The 13,012-nt window shown below is 39.8% G+C and overlaps 1 long non-coding RNA gene across 1 annotated transcript in view; it reads right to left on the reverse strand.

The window, feature by feature from the left end:
• Positions 1 to 11,991, reverse strand: part of LOC108348854 (uncharacterized) — a 67,647-nt gene extending 55,656 nt beyond the window's left edge. Inside the window, exon 1 of the long non-coding RNA XR_001842197.3 lies at positions 10,823 to 11,991. This is a non-coding gene — a long non-coding RNA (uncharacterized LOC108348854). The remainder of the gene's footprint in view (positions 1 to 10,822) is intronic.
• Positions 11,992 to 13,012: the final 1,021 nt, after the last annotated feature.

Genomic DNA, 13,012 nt, shown 5'->3' on the forward strand with positions numbered 1-13,012 from the left:
ATAGGAGCACACACATACACATACGCACACACATTCACATACACACACGCAAACACACACCACACATGAGCACACAAACTTTCACATACACACACACACACACACACACACACACACAACACAGGGGAAGGGGGAAAACATACCAATAAAGTAATAATATAAATATCATCCCCGAATAAACTACAGTTCATCAGGCCTCTCCTCTCATAAAATCAACAGTAATATGCCTTCAACCTTCTGATGGAGTTGATATTTTCAGAACTATGCAGAGGAAGAAAATGAAAATCGCACAGCAGGGTTTTCATAGCAATTTATCCCATTATTAATTTAAGAACATTATTTCTTTTTTCCTATGTCTTTTCTACTAAATATGGCCTCATAGAAGATACGCAAATGGTCTCAGATCTTGCATTACACTTGTGAAAGTGTATACTGCACGGCTGGGGAGGATGGCTCAGTCATTGTACAAGAATGAGGACCTACGTTTAACCCCCAATACTCATGTAAAAGCTGAGTGTGTTACACATCTGTAATCTCAGCCCTGGGGCTTGCTGGCCAGCTAGTCGGTTTTAATTAGTGAACTCTGGATTTAGTGAAACCTTATTTCAAATACTAATCTGGAGGGCCATAGTGGAAGACACCTGCCATCAACTTCTGGATTCCACATGTGCACACATGGGCAAATGCAACAGCATACACACACACACACACACACACACACACACACACACACACACTATAATAATTAACTCAGGAGAATGCATAAACATAGGCCTCATCTGCACTGAAAAGATATACTTGATTAATCTAAATGCAACATTCACATATGATTTCCATTCAAGTTTCTTCGTGTTCTAAACTGGATTTAATCCGTTAACCTGTCACCTTCCTTTAAAGGGGGTAGAAGCTGGCAACAGGGGTGAAAGAAAATAAGGTTTTCGAGATTCAGATGGTACAGTGGGGTATGCTGGGAGACATGATAATTACCCTGCTCCCCGATTGATACGCATTTGTCTATGATTAACTGAACCTCACAGCTGCAGCTCCTTTTTACAGAAAAGTTTGCCCTTTTGACCTTTTGCTTAAGTCCAATCTAGCGAAAGACAATCATTATTCATTTCTCTCCCACTCAAAGTCTAGATGCGTATTTGAAAATGTTATTTACTGTCTGGCTGTTCGCCTTCAGTGCCGAGCAGTTACCACTAAAGGAGACAGCTGGCTGCATCGACCTATCCTTTACTGCCCCCAAGGCCATGCATATCTAATTCAAGGATATCAGATAATGGTCTGTGGCGTGATTTACATGTAGGGAATTCAGAATTCATTGTGAGACTATTTATAACTACAGCACCATCGATAGAGACGATGATTTAATAGTGGTTGTAAGGGTGTTCTGACAAGAGGCATTAATATTAGAACCTTTTCCCAGAGTGCTGCAAACAGTGGCATGAAGCTATAGCTCGCCCGAGTTATTTTTCATGGGCGACCCTCTTTGTGTTCATTAGCACTTACAATTCCAGGGTTGAGAAGCCACTGTTTTAACTCTAATTTGTATGTAATGAGCACATTCTATGCACGAAGACTCTCCTTCATTAATGAAGCCGAGAAAGAAAGAAAAGGAGACTGGGGACTCTGGTGAAAAAGGACATTCAATCTCAGAGAAATTTACCAATTCCTGTTCTGCAGATGATATTCGAAGACTGAGGATCTGCAGCTTAGGCAGTCAGGGTGGGTAATAAAGATTCTATAATACCTCTCAAAAGAGGTAAGGCAAGGGGTGCTGCCTGCCGATACAGCTCCCTTCAAAAACACTAATTCTAATGGATGGGGCTGCCTCTGGATATATACAGGCAGGTCAGGACTGCCAATGACTACAGAGTCATGAGACAGTTTATCTAAAGAGTCATGAGGATTAACCACACATCTGAAGATGAAGTTTAATGAAGCATGTCACCAAAGACATCTTTTTCTGTTAATAAGACATCTGGTTTGTAAGAGAAGGAACAAATCAGATCCCTTTTAGCTGGAAATGTAAAATGCTACTTCAAATTAAAGCTGAAACTATATTCAAAGACTTCTCTAATAATTACAGTCCAGGGCCAAATATCAGGTTCCAGGAATAATCACGTTGGAATGACTGAAGGTATTTTTGCCACGTAAAATAAGAAAATATGTATAAATTATGTGAAATATATTTTTGTGAAAATGTATTATTTGATGATGCTCAGAGAATGTGTTATGATTAACACTGTAAAAGTAACATGATCCAGTGAGCCAACACTGGGTCTGCTCTCCCCAAAGTCTGGCAAAAGAGTTTGACAGTGTTGATTGAAATGATTATTTTTGTTTCATCTATTCGATGTATTTATTTCACTGGGCATTATTTTCCATATAGTTTATATTTTATATTCGCTGGGAATATATTTTCCATATAGTTTAGAGAAGTTAAAAATTTAAGGGCAATGCCAACACTTAGCTTATTTGCAAATCTGTGCATCAGAATCACAACCTAACATTGCACTGGCGTATTATATTAACCCCATGGGACAGCATTTCTTGTCTGCATTCACTCCTCATTAGTACTTACACTCCGTTCATCTTTTTTCTAAATGGATACACATGAACATAAAGGCTACACATACTAATGGAGTGTCATACAACATGTGAGTGTGATATATGCTATATATGTATATGTATATATACACGTATACATACACATAAATTATGCGAAACATGCCTCTAATATTTTGCAACAGCCTTTGAAATATTCCTTCCAGCTTCCTGGTTGCTGCCGCTGCAGAGAGCCCGTGGGCAGCACCCCACGAGCGAACTTGAGCCCCGGGACCACAGGTAAGACCAACTTTTCTGCTGCAAGAAAGCTGCCTGGTGAGCTTGGGACACACGGAAGCAGAATTCCTGTAGGACCGGGCACGTTCTGTGTTTACCGGAAGTCCCACACCCGCGGATCCCGGCCCGAGCAGCTCTCTGCCCCCAGACCCTGTGAGAGAGAGACCCAACAGCCTGGTCAGGTGGGCACTCCTGAGGCTGCAGAGCGGAAGAGACCACCAACACTGCTCACCCCTGCCCACATCCCTGGCCCAAGAGGAAACTGTATAAGGCCTCTGGGCTCCCGTGGGGGAGGGCCCAGGAGCGGCAGGACCCCTGTGCCTGAGACACCACCAGAACCAGAAGGAAACAGACGGGATAAACAGTTCTCTGCACCCAAATCCCGTGGGAGGGAGAGCTGAACCTTCAGAGAGGCAGACAAGCCTGGGAAACCAGAAGAGACTGCTCTCTGCACACACATCTCGGACGCCAGAGGAAAAAGCCAAAGACCATCTGGAACCCTGGTGCACTGAAGCTCCCGGAAACGGCGGCACAGGTCTTCCTGGTTACTGACGCTGCAGAGAGCCTGTGGGTAGCACCCCACGAGCGAACTTGAGCCTCGGGACCACAGGTAAGACCAAATTTTCTGCTGCAAGAAAGCTGCCTGGTGAACTCAAGACACAGGCCCACAGGAACAGCTGAAGACCTGTAGAGAGGAAAAACCACATGCCGGAAAGCAGAACACTCTGTCCCCATAACTGACTGAAAGAGAGGAAAACAGGTCTACAGCACTCCTGACACACAGGCTTATAGGACAGTCTAGCCACTGTCAGAAATAGCAGAACAAAGTAACACTAGAGATAATCTGATGGCGAGAGGCAAGCGCAGGAACCCAAGCAACAGAAACCAAGACTACATGGCACCATCGGAGCCCAATTCTCCCATCAAAACAAACATGGAATATCCAAACACACCAGAAAAGCAAGATCTAGTTCCAAAATCATTTTTGATCATGATGCTGGAGGACTTCAAGAAAGACATGAAGAACTCCCTTAGAGAACAAGTAGAAGCCTACAGAGAGGAATCGCAAAAATGCCTGAAAGAATCGCAAAAATCCCTGAAAGAATTCCAGGAAAACATAAATAAACAAGTAGAAGCCCATAGAGAGGAGACACAAAAATCCCTGAAAGAATTCCAGGAAAACATAAATAAACAAGTAGAAGCCCATAGAGAGGAGACACAAAAATCCCTGAAAGAATTCCAGGAAAACATAAATAAACAAGTAGAAGCCCATAGAAAGGAGACACAAATATCCCTGAAAGAATTCCAGGAAAACACAATCAAACAGTTGAAGGAATTAAAAATGGAAATAGAAGCAATCAAGAAAGAACACATGGAAACAACCCTGGATATAGAAAACCAAAAGAAGAGACAAGGAGCTGTAGATACAAGCTTCACCAACCGAATACAAGAGATGGAAGAGAGAATCTCAGGAGCAGAAGATTCCATAGAAATCATTGATTCAACTGTCAAAGATAATGTAAAGCGGAAAAAGCTACTGGTCCAAAACATACAGGAAATCCAGGACTCAATGAGAAGATCAAACCTAAGGATAATAGGTATAGAAGAGAATGAAGACTCCCAGCTCAAAGGACCAGTAAATATCTTCAACAAAATCATAGAAGAAAACTTCCCTAACCTAAAAAAAGAGATACCCATAGACATACAAGAAGCCTACAGAACTCCAAATAGATTGGACCAGAAAAGAAACACCTCCCGTCACATAATTGTCAAAACACCAAACGCACAAAATAAAGAAAGAATATTAAAAGCAGTAAGGGAAAAAGGTCAAGTAACATATAAGGGGAGACCTATCAGAATCACACCAGACTTCTCGCCAGAAACTATGAAGGCCAGAAGATCCTGGACTGATGTTATACAGCCCCTAAGAGAACACAAATGCCAGCCCAGGTTACTGTATCCAGCAAAACTCTCAATTAACATTGATGGAGAAACCAAGATATTCCATGACAAAACCAAATTTACACAATATCTTTCCACAAATCCAGCACTACAAAGGATAATAAATGGTAAAGCCCAACATAAGGAGGCAAGCTATACCCTAGAAGAAGCAAGAAACTAATCGTCTTGGCAACAAAACAAAGAGAATGAAAGCACACAAACATAACCTCACATCCAAATATGAATATAACGGGAAGCAATAATCACTATTCCTTAATATCTCTCAATATCAATGGCCTCAACTCCCCAATAACAGGACATAGATTAACAAACTGGATACACAACGAGGACCCTGCATTCTGCTGCCTACAGGAAACACACCTCAGAGACAAAGACAGACACTACCTCAGAGTGAAAGGCTGGAAAACAACTTTCCAAGCAAATGGTCAGAAGAAGCAAGCTGGAGTAGCCATTCTAATATCAAATAAAATCAATTTCCAACTAAAAGTCATCAAAAAAGATAAGGAAGGACACTTCATATTCATAAGGAAAAATCCACCAAGATGAACTCTCAATCCTAAATATCTATGCCCCAAATACAAGGGCACCTATGTACGTAAAAGAAACCTTACTAAAGCTCAAAGCACACATTGCACCTCACACAATAATAGTGGGAGATTTCAACACACCACTCTCAGCAATGGACAGATCATGGAAACAGAAATTAAACAGTGATGTCGACAGACTAAGAGAAGTCATGAGCCAAATGGACTTAACGGATATTTATAGAACATTCTATCCTAAAGCAAAAGGATATACTTTCTTCTCAGCTCCTCATGGTACTTTCTCCAAAATTGACCATATAACTGGTCAAAAAACGGGCCTCAACAGGTACAGAAAGATAGAAATAATACCATGCGTGCTATCGGACCACCACGGCCTAAAACTGGTCTTCAATAACAATAAGGGAAGAATGCCCACATATACGTGGAAATTGAACAATGCTCTACTCAATGATAACCTGGTCAAGGAAGAAATAAAGAAAGAAATTAAAAACTTTTTAGAATTTAATGAAAATGAAGATACAACATACCCAAACTTATGGGACACAATGAAAGCTGTGCTAAGAGGAAAACTCATAGCGCTGAGTGCCTGCAGAAAGAAACAGGAAAGAGCATATGTCAGCAGCTTGACAGCACACCTAAAAGCTCTAGAACAAAAAGAAGCAAATACACCCAGGAGGAGTAGAAGGCAGGAAATAATCAAACTCAGAGCTGAAATCAACCAAGTAGAAACAAAAAGGACCATAGAAAGAATCAACAGAACCAAAAGTTGGTTCTTTGAGAGAATCAACAAGATAGATAAACCCTTAGCCAGACTAACGAAAAGACACAGAGAGTGCGTCCAAATTAACAAAATCAGAAATGAAAAGGGAGACATAACTACAGATTCAGAGGAAATTCAAAAAATCATCAGATCTTACTATAAAAACCTATATTCAACAAAACTTGAAAATCTTCAGGAAATGGACAATTTCCTAGACAGATACCAGGTATCGAAGTTAAATCAGGAACAGATAAACCAGTTAAACAACCCCATAACTCCTAAGGAAATAGAAGCAGTCATTAAAGGTCTCCCAACCAAAAAGAGCCCAGGTCCAGACGGGTTTAGTGCAGAATTCTATCAGACCTTCATAGAAGACCTCATACCAATATTATCCAAACTATTCCACAAAATTGAAACAGATGGATCACTACCGAATACCTTCTACGAAGCCACAATTACTCTTATACCTAAACCACACAAAGACACAACAAAGAAAGAGAACTTCAGACCAATTTCCCTTATGAATATCGACGCAAAAATACTCAATAAAATTCTGGCAAACCGAATTCAAGAGCACATCAAAACAATCATCCACCATGATCAAGTAGGCTTCATCCCAGGCATGCAGGGATGGTTTAATATACGGAAAACCATCAACGTGATCCATTATATAAACAAACTGAAAGAACAGAACCACATGATCATTTCATTAGATGCTGAGAAAGCATTTGACAAAATTCAACACCCCTTCATGATAACAGTCCTGGAAAGAATAGGAATTCAAGGCCCATACCTAAACATAGTAAAAGCCATATACAGCAAACCAGTTGCTAACATTAAACTAAATGGAGAGAAACTTGAAGCAATCCCACTAAAATCAGGGACTAGACAAGGCTGCCCACTCTCTCCCTACTTATTCAATATAGTTCTTGAAGTTCTAGCCAGAGCAATCAGACAACAAATGGAGATCAAGGGGATACAGATCGGAAAAGAAGAGGTCAAAATATCACTATTTGCAGATGACATGATAGTATATTTAAGTGATCCCAAAAGTTCCACCAGAGAACTACTAAAGCTGATAAACAACTTCAGCAAAGTGGCTGGGTATAAAATTAACTCAAATAAATCAGTTGCCTTACTCTACACAAAAGAGAAACAAGCTGAGAAAGAAATTAGGGAAACGACACCCTTCATAATAGACCCAAATAATATAAAGTACCTCGGTGTGACTTTAACCAAGCAAGTAAAAGATTTATACAATAAGAACTTCAAGACACTGAAGAAAGAAATTGAAGAAGACCTCAGAAGATGGAAAGATCTCCCATGCTCATGGATTGGCAGGATTAATATAGTAAAAATGGCCATTTTACCAAAAGCGATCTACAGATTCAATGCAATCCCCATCAAAATACCAATCCAATTCTTCAAAGAGTTAGACAGAACAATTTGCAAATTCATCTGGAATAACAAAAAACCCAGGATAGCTAAAGCTATCCTCAACAATAAAAGGACTTCAGGGGGAATCACTATCCCTGAACTCAAGCAGTATTACAGAGCAATAGTGATAAAAACTGCATGGTATTGGTACAGAGACAGACAGATAGACCAATGGAATAGAATTGAAGACCCAGAAATGAACCCACACACCTATGGTCACTTGATTTTTGACAAAGGAGCCAAAACCATCCAATGGAAAAAAGATAGCATTTTCAGCAAATGGTGCTGGTTCAACTGGAGGTCAACATGTAGAAGAATGCAGATCGATCCATCCTTATCACCCTGTACAAAGCTTAAGTCCAAGTGGATCAAGGACCTCCACATCAAACCAGACACACTCAAACTAATAGAAGAAAAACTAGGGAAGCATCTGGAACACATGGGCACTGGAAAAAATTTCCTGAACAAAACACCAATGGCTTATGCTCTAAGATCAAGAATCGACAAATGGGATCTCATAAAACTGCAAAGCTTCTGTAAGGCAAAGGACACTGTGGTTAGGACAAAACGGCAACCAACAGATTGGGAAAAGATCTTTACCAATCCTACAACAGATAGAGGCCTTATATCCAAAATATACAAAGAACTCAAGAAGTTAGACCGCAGGGAAACAAATAACCCTATTAAAAATGGGGTTCAGAGCTAAACAAAGAATTCACAGCTGAGGAATGCCGAATGGCTTAGAAACACCTAAAGAAATGTTCAACATCTTTAGTCATAAGGGAAATGCAAATCAAAACAACCCTGAGATTTCACCTCACACCAGTGAGAATGGCTAAGATCAAAAACTCAGGTGACAGCAGATGCTGGCGAGGATGTGGAGAAAGAGGAACACTCCTCCATTGTTGGTGGGATTGCAGACTGGTAAAACCATTCTGGAAATCAGTCTGGAGGTTCCTCAGAAAATTGGACATTGAACTGCCTGAGGATCCAGCTATACCTCTCTTGGGCATATACCCAAAAGATGCCTCAACATATAAAAGAGACACGTGCTCCACTATGTTCATCGCAGCCTTATTTATAATAGCCAGAAACTGGAAAGAACCCAGATCCCCTTCAACAGAGGAATGGATACAGAAAATGTGGTACATCTACACAATGGAATATTACTCAGCTATCAAAAACAACGACTTTATGAAATTCATAGGCAAATGGTTGGAACTGGAAAATATCATCCTGAGTGAGCTAACCCAATCACAGAAAGACATACATGGTATGCACTCATTGATAAGTGGCTATTAGCCCAAATGCTTGAATTACCCTAGATCCCTAGAACAAACGAAACTGAAGACGGATGATCAAAATGTGAATGCTTCACTCCTTCTTTAAATGAGGAAAAAGAATACCCTTGGCAGGGAAGGGAGAGGCAAAGATTAAAACAGAGACTGAAGGAACACCCATTCAGAGCCTGCCCCACAGGTGGCCCATACATATACAGCCACCCAATATGACAAGATGGATGAAGCAAAGAAGTGCAGACCGACAGGAGCCGGATGTAGATCGCTCCTGAGAGACACAGCCAGAATACAGCAAATACAGAGGCGAATGCCAGCAGCAAACCACTGAACTGAGAATAGGTCCCCCGTTGAAGGAATCAGAGAAAGAAATGGAAGAGCTTGAAGGGGCTCAAGACCCCATATGAACAACAATGTCAAGCAACCAGAGCTTCCAGGGACTAAGCCACTACCTAAATACTATACATGGACTGACCCTGGACTCTGACCCCATAGGTAGCAATGAATATCCTAGTAAGAGCACCAGTGGAAGGGGAAGCCCTGGGTCCTGCTAAGACTGAACCCCCAGTGAACTAGACTATGGGGGGAGGGCGGCAATGGGGGGAGGGTTGGGAGGGGGACACCCATAAGGAAGGGGAGGGGGGAGGGGGATGTTTGCCCGGAAACCGGGAAAGGGAATAACACTTGAAATGTATATAAGAAATACTCAAGTTAATAAAAAAAAAAAAGAAATATTCCTTCCTTCCAGCCCAGCTTTTTTAAATCTACAGAATATTGTTGTTATCTATACCTACCCTGTTATAGAACAGCACACCTGAACATCTTGCTTAGAGCTAAATGAAATTTAATACCAAGGATACACCATTCCCTACACTTCTCTGCTGCCTGAAATGGCCATTCAGCTCTTAAATTTGAAGAGCTTGACAGTTTTTTATTTTAACCATGAGTGATGTCATACAATGTTTGCCATTCTGCATCTAGCTTTATTTCAATCAACCTAGTCCTCAGTTTAAAATTATATCTTTTAACACCTCTACAACACTGTAGTATATCCTTATGTAAAAAAATTATTTTTAAAATATTATATATAGCCATTCATTTGCAGACCAAGTATCCAGAAGAATGACTATTCCCACCAAAGTATAAACAAAGCTTATCTCGGAATGAAGCTGCCCAATATTGTTTCTTGAAGCATTAAACAAAAGAAGGGAGTAGGGAGAAAATAGGAGCAAGGTTTCAGAAAGTCTAGCTCTTGGCCTTGTATATGCAGACAGTGTCTAAACACATATCGATTCTAGTTTAGTAATTCTCAATAACTGGAGAAAGAGAAATGCAGAGACACTTAGCAAGGCGTGGAGAAACTTTGCAGAACGAAGCTCTGAGAGCTGCTACAATTGCTGGCAATAGTCTTCATCCTCATAACGATCCAACTCAAAATATCAAACAAAAAACAGATTGAGAGATGCTCCTCCATTTGCATGCATAATACAACAATTAAACATATCGTCTTATGTTCTAATTAATTCCTACAATATATGGAATGTTTTCTCTAAGCATTCTGTCGATCTTAGTTATTATCTTTTACTGAGCACCAAGAACAAAAACGTTAGACATATCCTTTTTATTTTGAAAAATCTTTTTCATAAGATGCATTTGGATCATGCCTTCCCTTCCCCCAATTCCTCACAGCTCTTTCCCCACCTCACTACCTACCCAAATTTATGTCATCCTCCTTACATAAATACACACAAACACAAAATAAGTTTTAAAAATTAGGAAAACACATTGAAAATAAAATCACCAAAAAACCACCTCATATTAAGCACAATAGGATCTTTTTTGAAAACTTTACAAAAGTACCATTGAGTTAATTGTGTTAGCCAAATACTATGGGTATAAGGCCTGTCCTGAAGTGTGGTTAATGTACCCAGTGAGATTCCATTGAAAAAACTAGTTTTTCCTTTGCTGGTACTTACCAATTGCAGACAGCTTCTTGGTTAGGGCAGGGGGGCTTTATCCACTTTTTCCTCTCCGTGCTGGGACACTGTCTGGCTTCAAACTGTGCAGGCCTTGTACACAAAAAGTCTCTCTGTAAAATCATGTGCGCATCAGTCTTATGCCTAGAACACACCAGTTTCTGGAGTCACATCATCTCTGGCTCGTAGAGTCTTTCCATCTGCTCTTCCACACAGTTCCCTGATCCTTGACTGGATGGGTTTAACAAGGACATCCCTCTTAGGACTGAGTGCTCCAAAAGCTGTCTCACTCTTGGCACATTGTCCAGTTATGAGACTTTGGGTTAAATCCCCATGTACTGTAAGTTTCTCTAATAAAGGCCAGGCAAGGCACTGACCACTATGTATAAAACTGTTATTTAGAAGTCATTTTGTGACTAAGCTCATTTTAGGAGCCTAATAGTAGTAGTTTTTTTCCCTAGAACTATGACAAATTTCAGGTTCTTGGCCACTTTTGCAGTGTCAGATATGGCTTCCATCTCATGGAGTGGACCTTAAATTCAAGCAGAGAGGGATTGGTTTCTTCCATAATGTTTATACCACTAGTACACAGCATGTCTTGAAGGCAGGACCCTGTTTTAGGTTACAGTATTTGTAGCTGGGAGACATTGATGATTACTTTTTACCTCTAGAAGCATTCAGAGTACTTTCCAGTACTATAAACATTAGTCAGTAGGGTGAAGCGTCTAGTTAGGTAACTGCTTAACTATTCTGTGTTCAACATATGTAAGTGATGTCTTCAGCAATACCTTGCCACCAGATTGTAGAGAACAGCCAGTAGCATTGGCAAAGGCCTATGATGTTTATGGGTTAAATGGTTCCCCATTGTGCCAATAGCTCAACAAGATATAACCTATTCTTAACATTGGAAGCTTTTTCTGGTGGCATAGGATGTCTGTCTAGTTGGGACATCTTCACCCCTATTATTTGGTGACTCCATTTAGATCCCGTTCATATATGTTTATATTTTAGGGAGCTTCTATAATAGTAGAAGGTCTAAATGACCTTTCTTAAGTAGATACCAGCCAAGAAATCATAACAGAAAAGCCTGCCCAGTAGCCTATAATGTAAGTGGGGAATGAGACATAAACTCCTGGCTCAAGTGGTCAAGAAGTGGGTTCATTGTTTACATGTTTAAAAAACTTATAATTTAGAATAAACAACTGAAGACTTGAATATAAAGTATATATATATACTTTATATATATATATATATATATACTTTATATATATATATATATGAGAGAAAACATAAAAAGCCTTTCTACCATTCCTATCCTATCTACTTTATGCCCCCATACAAGATTCTTGGGCAATTTTCCAAGATATTCTGTGGAGTTCTAAGAATAGTCCTAAAGAAACAAATTTGCATGTAGGTTATTAAAACATGTACAAGCATAAATGGCATATCATACTGAATCCTGGCTTTCTCTCTAATCACACATCTTTGGAGATATAATACAGCTGACTCATCATTTTCAATTGCTACATGGTATTCCACAATTCACAAGTGAACATTTAAACCCAAATTCTTGTTAAAAGTATTTAAATTGTTTTCAGTCTTTCGTTATCAGCATTGCTGAGTACATAAAGCAATATAATCTTTCTGATTCTATGTGTATAATCTTTATGATTATAACTTTATTTCTACGTAAAAGCAGCAGCTCTCATGAAAAGATACAAACACTGTATATTTTAGTTGGGTGCTATTAAATTGATGACCAGGTGTGTGTGTGTGTGTGTGTCTGTGTGTGTGTGTCTGTGTGTGTGTCTGTGTGTCTGTGTGTATGTCTGTTGTGTGACTGTGTGTGTGTCTATGTGTGTCTGTGTCTGTGTCTGTGTCTGTGTGTGTCTGTGTCTGTGTGTGTGTCTGTGTGTGTCTGTGTATACCCCCACTTACCAGATGACTACAACTGTTTCAACACTGTGGATTGACAAACCCGTTACAAACTTGCTATGTAGTAAGTTTCTGTTTAAAGTTTTACCTCTCGCATTATAACTGATACTTCATATACTTGCATGTACCTGCCAGTTCTCTTCTTAATTTTAATCTTTGACCATTTTTCAGTTACATACCTTTTTGGATTTTTAAGAGGTAGATCAGCATTAATCAAATTCTCCCTTTGTAATATACATTACAAATTTCTTTCCC

The sequence above is a fragment of the Rattus norvegicus genome, chromosome 18 (genome assembly GCF_036323735.1).
Source record: "Rattus norvegicus strain BN/NHsdMcwi chromosome 18, GRCr8, whole genome shotgun sequence".
In the NCBI taxonomy this organism is placed as follows: domain Eukaryota; kingdom Metazoa; phylum Chordata; class Mammalia; order Rodentia; family Muridae; genus Rattus; species Rattus norvegicus.